This window comes from Anomalospiza imberbis, chromosome 9, assembly GCF_031753505.1.
Source record: "Anomalospiza imberbis isolate Cuckoo-Finch-1a 21T00152 chromosome 9, ASM3175350v1, whole genome shotgun sequence".
Lineage (NCBI taxonomy): Eukaryota > Metazoa > Chordata > Aves > Passeriformes > Viduidae > Anomalospiza > Anomalospiza imberbis.
The window spans coordinates 26,460,643-26,473,235 of record NC_089689.1 but is presented as its reverse complement, the minus strand read 5'-3'; the positions used below and the strand labels follow the sequence as shown (position 1 = coordinate 26,473,235).

Here is a 12,593-nt window from a genome sequence, read left to right as displayed (position 1 = left end):
CCTCAGCATGGCCTGGAGACAGACTGGGACAAAGAAACTATAGGGATAAGAGGGAACGTGGGGGTGAGTCACATGGGATCAGAAGTGTGACACAAATCAGTGTTGCAGCAGTAGCAGCTGCTTCATCCTCAAAAGCTGATGGCTCTGTGGGAAGCAGATTGCCTGTGACTCAGTTGGCTTTGCTGACTCCTGCACAAGTTTGAATGAAGCCCAGGCTGACCCCAGAGGTCTGCAGTGAGTTCATCCTCTTGATGCACACAGCTGGGAGATGTCTAATTCTGTCTCCAGTTGCAGTGCTGGCAGGAGTTGAGATTGCTACCCTGTGCTCAGAGCTGAGCATGGGAGGAGGAATCAAAAGGCTCACTGTGAAATGGTGCTTCAGAGAAATGAATTAAAGGGTAATGAGGATCTCGGAGATCTTTTTATCTCTTCAAATGAATCATACTACTAAAACCATAGGCTAGTTTTCCTGAGGTGTTTAATAGCCCTGAGAGGTTCTGACAGCCCCAGCTGCTCTGCAGTGTGTTCCTTGGATATAGAGCAGCTACTGAGACTGACTGTGAGCAAGGCTCACACTCCTCCTTTCCTCCACCTCGCCCCATTTCTCCTGTCTTTCTGTTTGATCGCTGTGTACAAAATCAGTGGTTGTCTGTTCTGTTTCTGGCACTAAGGAGCCATGACTTCTGTGACTGTTGTTGGATGCTGCTGCTAATGTGTCACATCACTAGAATGGCTCTTCTCCTTACGCCTCAAAGTTTTACCGATGGCATTGCTGTGAAAAGTAGCATGAAATGGATTTTGGACCAAAGCATATAAAAGTGAACACATGAGGTGCTGTTGAACCAGTTAATGGGACTTAACATTTGCCAATATCATGGTTTGATGAAGTATTGAAGAACAGGCATGCAGTTAGTTTAGCGTGGTTGTAAGGAGAGTGCGTCTTGTCCAATAAATCTGATGTCACATTTCCTTGAGGTTATGAGGTTAATGGCTTGAGGTTTTCTTAAAAACCCCTCAAACAATCAAAAACCATAAAAGCCCCAACACGCATCATGTGATATTGCTCAAACATTTGCTAAACAGATAAAAGTGCTGGCTCAGAGTAATTGACAGTAGCAAGTCCAGAGTAGGTGGATCCAGTGGGTTTGCATATGCAGTGGTCAAGCCCTTTAACACTTGAGGCTGGAGCTCCTAAACCATTGCTGGGAGAACTTCCTGCAGGATGTGGAGGTGGAGTCAGTGCTGAATCATGACAGGAGCAGAGTAGTGTAACAGGTACATTTTCAGTTGTTTGAGAAGCTGGAACCCATTGAGAAAAAATTATTTTAACACAGCTTGGTATTGTATACTGCTGGTGCAGTAGAAGAGACTCCTTGTCCTAGAAAGCCTGATCTCCTGAGCTGGTTCTGAATTCTGGGCAGCAGTGGCAGTACATACACTGAGGTGTTAGAGAGTTTTATGCTGCTCCCAGTAGAACATTACAAGTTGGAAAAAGTGCATTAAAGAGGAAGAAACCTTCCTGGACCTGAGTGCTTAACTTTTCCAATAAGCTAGAAGGTAGAGTGACTTGATGACAATAAAGCTCTGTACATTAAAGGATTCTTAATGTAGCAGAAAAAAAGCATAGCAAAAACTGGGGACTGGAAACAGTGTTCAAACAAATAAAATGAAAAAAAGTAATAAATTCTTAATAAGAGAGTAAAGCATCCCTGGAATATATGCAGGCTCTTTATCTCCTGAAATTAAGACTGGATGCTTTTTTGGCAGTTGTGTTCAGTTAGAGTGTGAGTTTACAGGGTCAGTTGGTCCAGCAGTCTTTAAAAAAACTAAAGTCTTGAAAAATTGTATCACCTAAAGCACAGGGTCAGGCTCAGAGCCAGTTTTCTCTCATGGATGCTAAAGGCAGATGTTAATCATATCACATTCCTGCCAACCTTCACCAGATTTTATTTGTCATCCTTAAAAGGGTATGATTTTGCTCAGTGGGAGGGATTTCATTGGCTTCAGTGAAGATGAGTGAGTCAAAACAGCATTACTTTTACTCCCAGATCAGTGCTCTGGTTTGGTAGTGTTCAGATATCAAGTGTGAGGGATTCACTAACACCTTTTTATACCGGCATCCCTTTTGATGCACTTTTAAAACATTTAAATTTGATGCACTTTTAAAGCATTTAAATAACTGCATTTAAATGTAGTTATTTGACAGATTATCCTTCCAAGAACTGATATAGAAATTAGAATTTGGATATTGCACTTTTCACTGTCATTTGGTAACAATGCAATAAATTTGATGCATTTCTACCCATATAAATTTACTGAAAATCAGACTTGTTTATATTTTCATGATTGAGTCATAATTGCTTTCATGTCTTTGCTGTTCTTTCCATTGATATCTCCTTGGACTTTTGAGTTTGAAGAATTATTTTGAAAAAGAAAATGCAGGGAGAAGTTTGAGGATAAAGGCAGAGAGAGAGAAAGCTTGTCTGCAAGGCAGATTGTTTTCCAGGCTCTCATAGCTATATTAAAAAGTACCTGGAGACCAGTTAAAGAAGAGGTATTCCTAGCCCCAGCACAGAACTTACTGTTGCTCATAAAATCAGCATAGCTGGTGGCGCCTAACAACATCCTTGGGCAGCTCATACTTGAGCAATTCACCAGGTTATTGTAGAACAGATTATCCACACTGTCTATCTCCTTGTGCCCGGAGGAGAGGCTGCCAAGTCCTCATCAGGGCCCAAAAGCTGCCTTTACTACCTGTTTCCCAGTGACTGGGAGAGGAGATGGTATTTAATTTGAGAATTGGTTGTGTTTGTTTTGTGTGCTATTAGACAAGTATCCTTTGCAGGCTCAGCAAGGCTTTCTGCTTCCCGTTGGCTGCGCGTGCAGAATTCCCGTGAACGTTGATGGATGTGCAGTGCAAGAGGCCGGGGAGGGCTTTGGGGGTCAGTGTAGAGAGTGAAGGGGCTGCCAGGTTTCTGTCTGCTGCTGTGTGTACAACACAATCTGTGGCCAGGACACAGCCTCTGCCTGCCACGAGGGCCAGCAGGAAGGCTCTGCTGCCTGTCTTGTCCTAGCAGGAGCTGTGGTAGGGAATGGAGGGGAAGGAGCTGAATTCCTCTGGGTGGTCAGAAGAAAGCAGGACTAGGGGCAGTGAGTGGTACCTAATGGGACACCCATTTGTAGCCTCCAGCCTTATCCCTGCTCTCCTCAGCAAGGTCTTCCCATGTTTCCTGGTATTGCTAAGCTGCTTGATAACATTTCTGTCTCTAGTTAGCTAACCAGAGTGCCCATAACTGGAGGGCAAGTAATTCATTTGTGTATTGACACAAACAGTAATAATCCTGAAAATCTGCTAGAACTACACAAAAATAAGTGGTAGCAGATAGGTAATGTGTGAATGCTGCCCTTCAAAATTCCCTGGTCACCTGGATTTGAGGCAAAGCTAAAGGAAAGAAGATGGCTGTTCTGTTTCTTGTGATGCAGGTTGGTGGGATTTGTCTGATATCAGACCCAGCCTTTCTGTCCTCAGGTTGCCACAGAGTTTTACAGCAGACACAGAGAGAAGTACACATTCTGGTGTTTCAGTGATTTCCAGATTTAGTCCAGCCACCAATATGTAGTTGGTCTCTTTGGCATGGAAACTACATCATCTTCCTATCTTCCTCCTCATATGAGTTTGAAGCATGACTAGTTTGTCCAGCCTCCATCTGCAGGTTGCCATGTGTGTAGCACCTTATTAAGTTTTTTTTTTAAGAACACAAAATGATTAAGTTAGCTGTTAAATCACAGAAAAGATGGACAGCTTCTGTCGTTGAAAGAATTAAGTTATTATAGTACAAATCGTATTTCTCAAGTCTGTTTTTTTGATACAGTGACAAAAAAATTGAGTCAATCCTTTTAATTACACTTAACAAATCAGTGCACAGTGGGATGCAGTGCAAAATTAAACAAGCTACAGTCTTACGGGCAACCTAGAAATGCATTCCTCAGTGTCAGAGCCATCCACTGGTTCCTCCAACCTATTTTTCAACCACATAAGATTTAATTGTTGCAAATGGAATACTTGTTCTACAGAAGTCCAATAAATCTGCAGTCTGTCTTCCCAGTAATCAATCACAGATTGTGAATTGCATGAGGAAAAATCTATAAGATATGTTCTTCATGTCTAGTACGTTGGGTTATTTTCATGTCTTGTGGTTTGAATTTGGCCACTGTCATTTTAGAGGAATTTCCTGCCATCTGCATTCAATTGAATTTTCTCACAGATTTGGGCTTGCTTGTAAATACTGGGATCTGGCAAAAGGAGTATCTTTGTTCTTCAGGGGCATATTCAAAAACCGTTAACATGGTGTTGGCAATGTGATGGGTTAGGGAAGATCCAGGAGATAAAAAAGGTATAAATTCCTCCCTGCCCCTAACAGCTGGTGATTTATCTGTGAAGGAAAAAGAACAACGAGAGCATGAGTGTGTGGTAGAGTTTTATCTCAAGCTGTCGTGGTATTTCATATTTTGCTTATTATTAGGGTGTTGGTCTGACTGTCTGCTTGTGACCACGTACACGGGCAGCAGGCTTAGAGTAGCCAAAATATTACAGCAAATTCCTGGGGGATCTCATTGCACGGTCCCAAACAGATTGGGAGTTGGTTTACCACCAGCTCTAATTTGTGTTTTGGCTGCTGAATTTGCATTGAGTTAATATCCAAACAGTGATACTGGCATATGTAGATTCTTAGAAATCACACATACCTTGGGGCAAAGGGTACTCTATCTTCAGTTTAACATATCAGCTGCAGTGTTACAAAATTCAAGGTAATCTCATCATCCTAACTGAAAGCTGGAGAGAGCCCTCTGCATTCCTTTCTGAAAGAGTGTGTATAATTAAATAAAAAAAAAATTCAAGCATTGAGGATCAAGTTTAAACCAACAAAATCAAAATAATTCAGAAGGGAGTTTATTGCCGTCTTGAGCTTAACCTCACAATGAGAAATAGCAGATAAAATGGATTTACATGTGTGCTCAACTTTGTTACTCACTAGAGATAGAAAACACGTCCCAGCTCAGAAGGAACCTGCTTCAATTTATCTCATTTTGCATATTTCAATTTGTCAGACTTTGTGTTGTTTGGGCATAAATCAAGGGCAGTTACAGCCTTACTGTGAAATGTAGGCCTGTGAAAACGATGGTGAGGGCTTCTAGATTTACCATATCTCTGGTTTCTTAACAGCTTATTCTGTTTGTAGGTGGAAAGATGTGTTTTGTGACTGCCAGTTTCTCAAACTAACTTTGATCTTTAGGAACGTGTTACTTCACCCTATATGTCACTGGGCCAAGATTAGATCTTCCCCAGCTCCTTTAAATTTGAATTTTGCATTTAAATATGTGCAACTGCCTGGAGTTCAGCACAGTGATCTGTTGATAATGCAGCAGAGGGAATCCTGCTTCTGCTCCCTTAGTTCTGCAGGAAGGGGAGAAACAAGTGTTTTGGCCAGCAATGTCCTTGGAGTCTCGGTGTTGTTTAGCCTTTGGTTTCTGTAAGCAAGCATTTTCCAAATTCTGTCAGTACCTGACAGCAGTCCCATCTAAGATGTTAAACAACAGCTCGGTCCAGGCAGCCAGAGGTTGTCATTTTTTGCATAATTTATTTTTTGGAAGAACTGCAGCATGAGAATCAACGAGTTGTTTTCAGTATTGCATTTTCCATGGTCTGGAAATAGTCAGTGCCTGGGAAGCACTGACTTGCTCCTTGCAATAGCCTCGGACACACTCAAAATTCACGGGCTCTGTCACTGCAGCCTCTGCTCTGCCCAGGGATGCTGAGAGCTGGGCAGAGCAAAGCAGTTTACTCTTACTGGCATGAGCAGCTGCACTTGCATTTCTGTCTCTGGCTGCTTTCAGGAGAGGCAGCTTTACCAGCAAGGAGCAGCGTTTGCCCCGGATCCACGGGGAGATTGCTGCTTCACGTGAATCCTGGGCAATATCTGCACTCCTGCTCCAGGCAGGCTGGCAGTGAGTAAATGAGCACAGTTCAGCTGGAGCAGGGTGATGCTGTGTGGTTCTGCCTTTTGGGGTGCCAGTGTGTCACTCTGGCTTCTATGGACCTGTTCACTGCTTGGGAGGAACCTCTCACATGGAATATTCCCCCAAGGTTCACATATATCTTAGGTTATCTTTCCAAAGATTCCAAATCTTAGCAATATTTTGGAGGGATTATCCAGTTCTTGCTGGGCATACTTTTCTTTCCTCTTTCCCTGTTTCTTTATTTTTTTATATTAGTCTTCCTATCACAACGCTGGTATAGATACTTGTCATTTTTGAGAGTATTTCCAGTGATGTATTTATTTAAGTTATAATACATCAGGCAGCCCTCTTCTGGCTTCATAAGGAGCTGAGGCTGTTTCTTTATGAATAAATTGATGTTTATTCACTACTTTTATATGGCATGACTATATTAGCATAGATTTGATTTATTTAATCTTGACAGCAAAGGCCATGATAATCTGGTAACACAGCTTCCAACTTTAAGCCATGACTCTGAGAGAGAGAGGCTCCTTTATTTAAGTAAAGTTTCCAAGATTCTCTGGATCACCACTTTAATTTGCTTGTTTACCAAACAAAGGGTTGCATTTTACACAAGCCAAATGAGCCTGGCACTGCAAATAAAAAACAGATTACATTCGTTGCCATTAGTCACTCAGACTTAAAGGGCAGCTCCTCCCTGAAAAGCAGCTCTAAAAACGGCATTGAAGATTTCCATGGGTTTTGTCCTTTAGTATTTCCAAAGCATAAACATTAAAGCAATACTTCTATTTCCTTGTGTCAGTCTTGCACAAATTACTTTTGTTGACTGACCTTCTTCTAATAAAGTGTTTCACATTTGACAGACCTGTCTCCTGTTCACTTATGCAGTTCATGCTGTGCAGGTTTTGTCTCTGATTAATCTGAGGCAAATCTGAGTTCTGTTGTAGTCGAGAAGAGCTGAAACTCCTTATTTCTTAATGATTTTTTTGAGTGGATAGATGATGGATGGGATAAATCTTCAGCATTTTCTTCCAGTGATAAGATCACATCATGTCCTGAATAAATCCTGTTGTTTGCTCCAGTGTTCCTTTGCTTTGGGTATAATATTTCTTGCTTTGTCTTCAGGAAAGTTGATAATTTGCTTTGTCCCTGATCCTTTGTCACTTTATCACTTTATCCTGTTATCCTCTTGTTCCCTCTGTTGTGCCTTCACACGCTGTAATTTTCCTCTCTCAAACAACTATCTCCCTTCCTTCTGCTGGATTTCCCAGACACATGCCAACTCACTGAGTTCATCTGCATGATGCTCTTCATCTAAGGCTCTATTGGAGACCAATAAAACCTGTAGGGAATTAGCTGACAAAGCCAATTGTTACTGTTATTTCATAAGAAAACATGCTTGAATTTTCTTTCTCTTTCTCTGAATAGCTAAATGATCCTAACAATAGTTCTCTTGGTCTTTCTCCTTTATTTGCTTCTCCCTGCCATTTTGTATCATGAAGCTAAACTACTGATATATCTTGTGTGCTGAAGGACATCTCTCAGGTTTGCCACATGTGGTTACTGCAAAAAAAAAAAAAAAAAAGAGCATCACATAAAATTCTGTATGATTTTGATAAGAACAGGATGATTTTCCTATGGGGAGTGAAAATTTCCTGATGGTCTTACTCATCTAGTCTGGCTTTCAAATGCTTGGGCTTTGTTGTAATTTTGGTGAGTAAATCTGTTGTTGCTGGGAAGTTTCCCTGGATGTGCTAATTCAGTTTTATTTGGATCCTGAGCTGTATCTCAGTAAGAACACAGACAATCTGTGCTGAAACATTGTGTGATTCTGCATATGTATGACTCAGAAGTTTCTGGAGTCAAGGTGCTCCAGCAAGATGGAGCAAAATAACCTGGAATCTTGCCTTGATCTCCCACTGTACACCTGAGAATTGCAGGTGTTGATGTCACCGTGAGAGCTCCTGAACTACTGATGAAATCAGATGAGCTGAATACAATTTTGCAGTTACCTAAATGTTGCATTTGCTCAAGCCAGTTGGATTAAAACCAGACCCTGCTGCTTTTAATGTGACTACACAGAAAGGTTGCTGAGTTGTCATTAAAGATATTCATGTAGTCTGAGCTTCAATATACATCATGGCTTTGCTAAAAGCTCCATTAGATAAAGCCAGGAGTAAAAACTAGCATCTCTATTAGAGATTTTCACAGATCTTCACAAAATGGTTCTGTGAAAGGTGGCATAAATCTGTGTGGTTGAACTGTGTTTACCCAGCTGAGATTTTGACATGGATGGCATTGATCATTGGAAAGTACATTTGCATTTCACTTACCGATAATTTTATAGAAGCCAAATGTTTAAGTGCAAGCAGGTGAGTAATTTAAACCATTGTGGACTATACACAATCCGGAGAGTAAACAGGTCATTAGAGTAAATTAGTGATGAAGCTGTAGAATAAAACATGCCAGCTAAAATATTTGAGACATTATCCTTACAGCTCTCAAAGACATGCATAATTATCATCCTGATACAAGCATCTTAATTTAAGTCAGAATTTGTATCTGGAGTTAGTTTGAAACTCTGAGAGAGATAGGAGCCATGGGAAGTACCATCTGAGAGAGTGAAAAACTCCACAGTAGGGTAGTTGTGAGTGGTGCAGGGATCTCTGACTCCAGCCATGCTATTATTACTTTTTATGATGTGTGACTTGTGCTGTGACAGATTAGAAATATGTTGTTGGAAGCTCAGAGAGACATAGATACATAAAGTTCTATGAAAGTGTTTTGGAAACCAGTGATGTTTCCTAATTATATGCTTTTTTTTTTTCTAATATTTTTTCAGGTTGCTTTGGTTTGTGGTTCTTGATAAATAATAGGCTTGATTTAAACTGAAACTCTCTTCTCCTCAAATCCTCAACTTTCTTGTGAGTTGGATGCTTAACCCATCATTTGTGGCCTCCCCCAGTTGCTGTGGGGATGTTTAGGACTAATGTTATCGCACATCTTGCTTGTTGTTAAGTAGGAAAACTAAAGAGGTGGTTGAGGATAAAAAGAGAGTCTGTAATCACAGAGGGAAATTACACCTTCAAGCCAGCACCTTTGCTCTTGGAAAGTTGAGAACCTTGGGGAAGGAGCAGTTAAAATTCTTGGTTAGGTTTGTGTTGTAAGCTCGCAACGGGCTGCAGAAGGCGTGGGGCTGTCAGGTTGTTCTCAGCTCAGGACAAAAGCTCAGCTGCCCTGAAACCAGCAAAGGGAGCTGAAGTCAAGGCGAAGCCCAGTACAGACAAGCTCTCAGAAATCACTCCTTTGCCAGAAGTCTGCACTAATCCCCAAAGTGATGCTGATACTGCCAAGAGACAAGAGGGCTGTGGCTGTTCCTCCTCAGCTATTAGTATTAAACCAGCATGACTATAGGAGAGATCAAATTGCATCTGTTGGCAGAAAAACCCCCTGGCTTATCCTGCCTTTGTGCCTGCTGGAAGATGTGGCAGGGCTGCAATATTTGGGTAATGAATGTTGCTGTGCCATCTTCACTTGGGGCTTTTCCCTTGCAGAACTCCTTGGGAATGATGTGGTTAACAATGTGTTTGTTTAAGAGGGAAATTAGTATTAGGTAAAAATGTATATGTCTCTGTGTATATATAAATTCCCAAAGCATTCGCAGCCAGCTACTTAATAGTTTTCATTGAATTAATTTTAAAACGTGAACCTTGTTTCCTTTATTTAATAGAACAAAACAGCTTCCATATTCTTGCCTGTAACTAGCAGGGTTTATATAGCATGCTGCAAACAAAGTAAGCATTAAAGTCCCTTTTGTCCATCTGTGGAATGAATAATTTTGTGCAAAGTATTTATTATAAGCACACGATACACTTAAAGTTTTTACTGTAGTGGTGACAGATCCAGCACAGAACTGGATTGTTAAGTAGCAAGCACACCATGCTTCTATACTGTATAAAAATTTACTGACCTTTCTAAAGGCTCCTGGGTTCAAAGGAAAATGTTAGCTCACTTGGCTAACTTTTGGGTGCTACTTAAAACAATTCTGGATGTTGGAAGCAGTGCGCAAGAGGCTGTGATGAGTTTCAGTCAGAATTGCACAACTTCAGGAAGGTGAACAGAAAGCTTTGGGTTGTGTACACGTGAGCACTGCCTGCCTACTCCCTGGGACTGCACGAGGCAGCAGCTGGGTACCCCTGGGTTAGGTACCAAAATGTCCTTGGGAACCACCTCAGAAAAACTTTAGGATTTCCCTGTTACTTGGCAGAAGTTGGGACTAAGCCAGAGGTGACATGTCACAAGTACCTCCCACTACTGTAGCTGCTTTTAGGATGATTTATAGTAGGTTCTATAATGTACTAATGTACACACACACTAGTCCTATTTGCTGTAAGTGAAGCAGTCCCTTCCCTTCTGGGAGTTACACTCTTGTACATGGCAGTTAATTGCTCCCAGAGTCGCACTGTTCCCCCTCTGGGATTCAGTACGTGTTTAACATTCAGCTTCTTGTCAGAACCCATACTTTGGGCTCCCCAAAACATCCTTCACTTGGGTCTGTATGCAGAGAGCCAAATTCAGGCAGGGCATGAGGAGATGAGATTTATGGATTAGCCACAGGCACAGAGAAGCACACACCAGGCTGGAGGGAGTCCCAGTGGGGATGACACACGGGCCCAGGGCTTTTGGGGGTGACCTAAGTCACACCACTGTAGATTTCCTGTAACCTTGGTTATGCTCACCTCTAGATTTGGCCCATGGGCTCTGCAGAATGTCTTGGACATGGCAGTAGGGGCAGCTGCTGTAGTTTGTCTCTCATTGTACTGATATTACTGGTTGGAGGAAAAAAAAAAGAGACCACTTTTATGAAGATGTATTGCCAATGTTTTCTAGCAGACAAAGCAACAGATTCCTTTCTGTTCATCCCTTCCAATCTGCTGCCCACCCTTTGGGATTAGCTGCCTGCCATGCCTTTACAACCAGTTGCAGGGCCAGTCTTGTCTCCAGCAAAGCCTCTCCCTTATTTATTTGAATTTCCCAGGGATGAGCATTCAGGGACAGCATCTCAGCTGATGCCCGAATATCTGCCTTTCTCCATCTGTCTGTTCCTCTTTCCAAGGGCTATTTTCTTTGCTTGAATTGTATTTGCAGTCAGTGATAATGAATTAATGCCCAAACCCATTGTACATCATGTTCTTTATTGTCTTGATAGGGTTGCTGCAGTTCAGTGTCTATTCTGCCCTCTTAAGTGAGGTTGTTGGTCACTACCATTTCATCTGTGAGGGAAATGTCTTCAGCTACTGTGCTGGTATGTTCTGAGTTTTATGCTTGAAAAGTTCTTCAGGTTTTGCAGTGGTTGGGTTATGTCTGATGTGTAGAATGACACCTGAAGTGAACTCAGGGATGAAGAATTCATCCCCTTTTCCAGCTGTAGCACCATCCTTAAGGCTCATGGTGGGTTGTCTGTGCAGCTGTTCTGGAAAGAAACCTTCTAGACACAGAGTTTCTGGATCAGCTCTCAGAATAAACATTAAATTCCTTTCTGCATCTTTGAAATAGAGCTGAAGATCAGAGGGGGCGGGTACTCATGTATGATAGAGGATAGAGGATATCGTCATTTATATGCAACTGCATTCTCTCCTAGGTTGCTTTTCCCCTCAGGCTTATGGTTAGTGAAGAAAGATCCCTGGATCTCTTTCTCACTGTTCAGCAGGAATGCTGCATTCCCTTTCTAGCTTTGCTTCATGGAGCATTACTCTGTCATCACAGTGTTTATAATGCTACTTTCAGAAGAGATTTGCTCTTGTGCTTGCCCAAAACCCAGAGGGATCTGTAAGAAAGGTACAAAACCAGAGGAGCACTGAGTTCCTGTACTGCCTTTGTGGATTAGGAAGGTGGAGAAGATACTCCTAAATGCAGGTCTTTTCATTGGGTTTCTGTTGCTCCGAATTCTTTGAGCCTGTGTAGGTGCCAGTTGAGCTAATGCAGCAGAGGGCAGCTACTTCCCAGCACGTGCCATTTGTCACATCCTTGAAATCTCATGCTCAATCTTGGGAAGATTGGACATCTCAGCTCTTTTGGTATGCCTTTTCCAAAATGTCCTCAGAGTTATACCCTGCAAGGCTAGGGGCATGGACAAACACAAGGAGGGCGGAGCAGTGGGAATGTTTCATGTTATTGTGAGTTTGGGAAAATGTCTTTGGTGTGTAATTGGAATGTATTGTTGTAACCAAGAACAATAAACATAATAGCTGAGAATACATAGAAGTATTTCAGGATGTTAAGAAGTGACCAGAAAAAAAAAAAAAAAAGAAAAAAAAAAAGATTTCTCCTGTAAAAGCCCATTTTTTCTGTTGGATAATAATGTTAACCCTGTTTATTTCCAAGCAGGCAATTTGCACATCTGTTCTGATGTTACTGTCCAGGTTTGTTTGCTATTATTCTTTGATGGGAACACCTAAATTGTTTACAGTTCACAGCAAGACCTATTTAGTTGGGTCAGTTGGTTTCTTCATGCGTGTAAGACATTCAGGAAGTTGTTTGATATGCAGATAGGAGGAATCTGATGAAAAAGTGTA

At 41.6% G+C, this 12,593-nt stretch overlaps 1 protein-coding gene across 7 annotated transcripts in view; it reads left to right on the top strand.

Annotated features, from left to right (window-relative positions):
• GLIS1 (GLIS family zinc finger 1) overlaps positions 1–12,593 on the top strand; it is a 181,117-nt gene that overhangs the window by 45,267 nt on the left and 123,257 nt on the right. The gene's annotated exons all lie outside the window — the stretch shown is intronic.